The sequence below is a fragment of the Rhea americana genome, unplaced genomic scaffold, assembly GCF_003343005.1.
Source record: "Rhea americana isolate MKP2758 unplaced genomic scaffold, rheAme1 scaffold_265, whole genome shotgun sequence".
Classification (NCBI taxonomy): Eukaryota; Metazoa; Chordata; class Aves; order Rheiformes; family Rheidae; genus Rhea; species Rhea americana.
Window position 1 is genome coordinate 454,907 of NW_028186385.1, and position 6,000 is coordinate 460,906.

A 6,000-nucleotide genomic window follows, 5' to 3' on the forward strand; every position below is an offset into this window, starting at 1 on the left:
ATGCAGTGATATATGGAAACTTATAAATCCTGCATCTCAGGTGCTGCAGCTAGTGCAGTCAGTGCTAACACATCTATTTAGTTGCTCAGTTCAGGTACATGCAAAAAGACATGGTAGACAGGAATGGAGGAAGACAAGTTTCAGAAGTAGCAGAGCTGGATAGTGACATTCACAGAAAACACAGCAGGAGGAACCCTGGCCCAAGTGAAGTCTATGGGAAGATARTAGCCAACTAAAGAAGTGAAGATTTCAGTAAAACCTACAGCCATGTGTTCGATGTTCTCTCATTTGTCACTTTTGTATTGACTTGCAAACAACAGTCTTCCTCCTGTTTTATRTTCTCTTCCATATTTTACACCAAAGAACAATCCAACATGTAACAGCTTTGTCGCTGAATTAAATCAGACAAAATATGGCATGGGAAAAAGTCACCTTTCATTTCAACATAATAAGGACAGAGAGCTTTTAGTTACAATTTTGGATTCAGACTAAAAACCTCAGACTTCCCTCTCTCTGCCCTCTTGAAAATCCCACAAAGCCAATCTTTAAWTTGAAAATGCAACAGTAGCCAAAAATCTTAAACCACTAACCCAGTATCAAAACATTCTCAAAGTCCTGTCTGCCTTAGTTGTCCCCCTCGCTTTTAAAAATTAAAACAGCCATTCACTCCCTGCAAAGGATTGATTTTCTTCAGACTCTAGAAATGACTTCAGTGTCACACAAGCTTACAGAGAACATTTTTACAGGTTGCTGCATRCCACAGCACTTTACAGTAATTCAATTTTAAGCACAACTTTGATCTCCAAAGACTAAAGCAGCAGCAGCACTGAATTGAAACTCCTTAAGCAGCTAAGACAAAAGCATAGATCTGTCACATAATGCACAGCACACCTCTCCTCTGTTCTGCAGTACGTGACGGGGTATCATTGGCGATACCTCACATTCACCCTCTGGATAGCTTCCAAAAAGCAGGACTTTCTGGTCTAAATCTTCTCAAACAACCAGCAGGTTTTGAAAGTTTGCCCAACTTCACACAAGTTACAGATGCCTAGTTTCCAGAAACAGCTGAGCATTCCCATGATGAAAACTAACAGGTAGACAAATGTGGGATCTCTAGTATGTTCTACTGTTGAGAGATGTGAATAAGACGCTAAATGCATTTAAAAATTGAAAATTCCCATTTAAGGGGAAAAATAAAAGAAATGAAGATTGCACTGAGATTCAGAATTGGGGTAATACATTTCAATGAATAATTTATACAGCAGTTCACCTGATGGAATTCACACATTCACTGGAAACCTGGGAACAAATATTTGATCCCTTATACCTTCACGCACATACCTGTCTTGCCTCCCTGGCAGTCTCCCCAGCAAAATGCTAAGGTCCCATCCACAGTATTTTGCAAGAAATGGAACTTTAGCTCTGTTGAAATAGATTTCAAAAATTCCTTCTCAACTTTTCTTTCCAAATTAGACTTATTTATATATTTACACACATACATATGTTTGCTCACTCGCTCACTCATGCTTATTTTCCTTTGCAGAGCAGAAACTGTAGTTTTCACACAGCTGGATTAGATAGGTAAAATGCACAATAATTATTGGCTCTGGATTTCAGTCACAGCACAGGAGAGAGATGCCCTGCACTTGTAAAAGAAAAAGAAAAAAGCCCAAGACTTTAAATTCATTTGGGGCTCTGACACAACTTCCAGCCCAAGGTAGCACTGCTGCAGGCACTGCTTCAAAGAACAAGCAACAATGAACAGGATACAATGGAGCAAAGCCTGAAGCACATTTGTACTGCTGAAGTAGAAAGCAATTTCTCTGTCACATATAGCTCATAAGAATCATGCCATCAATYTTCAGCTTTTTAGCTGTATTTCAAAGGCCTAAACACATTAACTGGCATTAATTAAATTAAGCTGGTTCGAACTGAGGTTAACAAAACAACTATGTCATTGGCATCATGATTTGTGTCGAGGAACATACTCTTGACTGAGTGATCTCAGCTATGCATTCAAGTAATTCTAGGATCGGTCTGTGCCAAAAATCTGTAGACAAACTACTGTAAGAATGTGTAAGAAACATGCTTATGGCTGTAAAGAAGGAAAAAATTTTCAGTGCTGCTTTGTGTTCAGTTGTTTAATATTTTCTTGYAAACAGTAATTTGAGATCATTATCTTTTCCAGCGTTAAGTTTGTCAGAGGCTAATAGAGTGTGCGAGTTTGATGGGGGCCAGGGTGGGGAGGCGTGAAAGAGGATGGTAAATGTGGTTGTGCTCACAATTGCAATCCTTGAACCATTAAGTATGTCTATATAGTGGTATTAAGGGGACATAGGATAACCATGAGAATATCACACTGCATATTAGGTAGAGATCAGTGAGTCTTGCTGGCAATACTGCTATCTATAATATGGGTATGGCTAGATTAAGATGAGGCTGGCATTTCCGCTATCTCCAGAGTTACTATTTCTACTCAGTCTTTCCATTTTCTAAATGAAGAAAAACGCAACAGAAGACCTAGACATATTCTTCAGTTCAACAAAAAGAGAAACTGCAGTGACAATGAATGTATGTCAGATTGGTYCTGAGGTTCATTTCACAGAAGTACTCAAAGCTTGATTTTTCTTTTAGATTTTTCCATACAAATAAAGGGAACACCATCAGAGTATCCTTGCAGGAAATCACTTGTGGACAGTATAATAGGGCAAGGGGTTGACTTTGAACATCTATGAGAATAGTTTGTTTCTTGCTATCTTCTGGAATTAGAAACTAACAAAGCATCATGAAGAAAATTAATTTATTTTTTCTTTTATATTTCACAGAAAAGGGTAGAATTTTGAGTAAAGGCTCTTAAATGAAAGAGGCTACTCATTTTTTGGAATTTGTTTGTTCACAATTACAAAGGATAATAGAAATGCAAAATGGATAGCAGAGACCAAGTCGGGAGGAGGCTGCAATAATTATTGCTAAATCTTTCCTGAAATTTATAGCAGTTTCTACACAGTTTAAACTGTCATTCTGAAAGAGTTTAGGTGTAAAATGTGTGTTGCTCTGTTTATTTCAATTGCACGGTTAATTTTGGAGAGCAGTAATTCCAATTTAACTTTGCTATGTTGGGATGTGTTTGTGTGTTGATTCCGAGTGTTGCACTTCTACTATTTTTAATCTTTCACAGAAAGCAAGTGTAAAAACTTCAATAAAYAAACTTGTGCCTAGATAATCTGAGATCTCACCATTCATCTCTGAACCCTTTCTAACACTGCTCATGATGTTACTTCTGTGTGTGTAGGGGGGAAGCAGTGAGCTGTCCATTTACTGTGTTAATTGATGCTTAATACAAAAATACAATTCTGCAGATATCTTTATTGCATTATGCCAACAGTTCAGTTAGTAAAATTGCACACATAGAGCAAGCAAATGTAATTTTCTTTTACTTAATACTCACTCTGCTGTTCTTTTCAGCTCCTTCATCTGATTAACTAATATGACTCAGAGTTCTTCCGAGAAACAGCTATGTAAGTACTCTTAACAGAACTTGTCSKGCTGCAAAAGACAAAATCTGTCTAACCGCTAAGTGTTGTGGGGAGAAGATAATAGCTAAAGTATAATCCAGTATGGATCAGAAAATGAACTGATGACACTTTTCATGCAAAAACGCATGGCCACATAATGGCCAGCGGGCATGCATACTGTACGGGACAAAACAATGTAACATTTGAGGAAAAAGGTAAACTTTTTTGTTCATTTCCCAACACGTGTTTTTGTCCCRTGTTCCCTGACTCTATTAAGCTGTAAGTGGGACAGTGGAGAAGCTCAAACACCAAAGGAGAGGCTATACACATGGTATTTACAGTCTATTCAGAAGCAGCAGAAATCTTTAATTAAAGCCTGATTGCTCTGTGTCTTGTTATCTCCTTTTTTCTACTGAGAATCCCATTTTGTGTCCTCCAAACTTCATGATAGTCATTTCTTTACCTAGAATTCCCCATTATTACTTTCTGTATCTTTCTGTGCCTGAATTTCCCACATTCAGGCCTTGTCTATAAAAGAATTTCATTGGTTTGATTTAAATTGGCTTTTTAATTGGTAGCTAAACTCCCCAAAGAGAGAGGCTGAGGTTTGAGTGGCTTTCAGTTTTACTTAAACTAATACCTAATCAATTTTAAAACTAATCCAAGTATGATTGGTTTACATTAAAATAAACAGCACAGAGCCTTTTGCACGGATTTAATTATTTCAATCAAAAATCCTATTTTCACTAAATKTGCTCCAATCCTTTTATATAAGCAGGTTTTCTTACAGCCTTCTTGCAGGTTTCTTCTAGAAGCAAACTTCACCCGCAGTCTTTCAGCAAGAAGCTGGCATTCCAGGACATGACATATTACTAATTAATTGAAAAGGAAATCTGCATTGCTCTGTTACCATTTATCCAATGGCCACCTTGCACTGCAAGTGACTGGGTGAGGTTAAACCTACATGAATTTTGTGTCAGTCCTAGTCAGCATCAAAGAACTTGAGAAAAAATAACACCACTATTAGTTGTAGTAGCCCTGAGATCTTATTCTCTACACAGCACATTCATCAGCACGTATGTTACACGTGACAATAGGCAATAGATCTCTGGAAGCTTCAGTATCTTTTGTATCATGGCTGTGTTGTGTTTTGAACCTTCTGTTGGTCTGCAGATGCTGGAGGCATGCCAAGCCCTAATAAGCAATGGCTGGGTTGAAGACATGATTCAGGGCATACAGGGCCTGAGAACAAATAGGACAGGGATGTTACTAGTGATGAATATTTACTATTCTTGCCAAAATTCGTTTTCCAAGCACAGGAAAAATCAGCAACTGTGTGTAAGAGGCTGTTCTCAGTTATAAAGCAACAAATCCAGGCTTTTACCCTTGAAAGCAATGAACCTTCTTTAGATTTACTGTAATATAAACAAAGTGATACCCTTCTTTCAGACTGTACTTCCTGGTGGGCAGGCTGAGGTGGCTCAGAGACTTAGGCAGGGTATTTTATTATCCTGTTGTCTCCTCAGCTATAGAAACACAGTTCATTGTTTTAATATRATTTATTAAGAAGGAAATATTATAGCCTGTGATCCATCACACAAACAAAAGATCACATTACCTATAATTACTTTTGGCTGAGCTCATATTGGTTAGTGTGGTCTTTGGGACTTCAGGGTGGCGCTGATGCTGTTGGTTCACTTGCAGAACAGTAAATATGTGGCCATCAAAGTAACAGCCTTGACAGACTCAGCCTGAGGTTTCTTAAATGCATTATAGGATGCAGAAAGTAACGAGATTAAAGCTGGGTAAAATGCATAGCCCAGAGCCAAACAGGCATCTGCAGCGTTTACTGAGAGCAAGGACTCAACAATCCAACAGAAAAAAAAATGATTTGGTGCTGTAGAGACCCTCAGAAATGCAATAACTCCCCATCCAGGTCTTGCAAGAAGCTGCAGCTTAGCTCCTCTGACTTCTRCTCTTCCTATTCTAAGCAGCACAAAGGGGAGAAATTGTTGTAAGAGTGCTTGCAAGGCCCAAGGACTGGAGACGATTTTAGACAGGGCCATGAACAGGGTAGAGAAACAAGCTCAGGAAGGCAAGCTTACTTAGATATCACAGGAATGCCTTGAACCTTTGCCTCAAATTCATAACAAATTATTTCAGTTTCTTAGTGTACCTCAATGACCTTCTCTTCTACCTCCTTAAAATTTGACTCATGCTATTTCTACTTCCCAAACACTTCTTCAAATTGCATATTCTGGATGGGACAGAGAGTAGAAGAGCTAGTCATCTCAGTCTAGTGAGAAGTAGGAAGTAACAAAATTCTCAGAGATGCCTATTACCACAAGATTTCTAGCACAACATCTGCACGCCCACTTTATAGATTTACTTTGGATCCAAAATTCAGGCCATTCTCCAATCTGAATCTGGTATCTAATGGCCTTTATATTACTAAAACAGTAGATATCCAGGAAAAATAAATGAA

At 38.3% G+C, this 6,000-nt stretch overlaps 1 protein-coding gene across 2 annotated transcripts in view; it reads right to left on the minus strand.

Moving 5' to 3' along the window:
* ALK (ALK receptor tyrosine kinase) overlaps positions 1-6,000 on the minus strand; it is a 75,963-nt gene that overhangs the window by 37,547 nt on the left and 32,416 nt on the right. The window contains exon 1 of one of the 2 annotated variants that reach the window (XM_085307832.1): positions 1,342-1,355. The exons of the other annotated variant lie outside the window; for it this stretch is intronic. The gene's annotated coding sequence lies outside the window, so the exon portion shown is untranslated. Of the gene's footprint in view, positions 1-1,341; positions 1,356-6,000 lie in introns of those variants that run through there. 2 annotated transcript variants of the gene reach the window in all.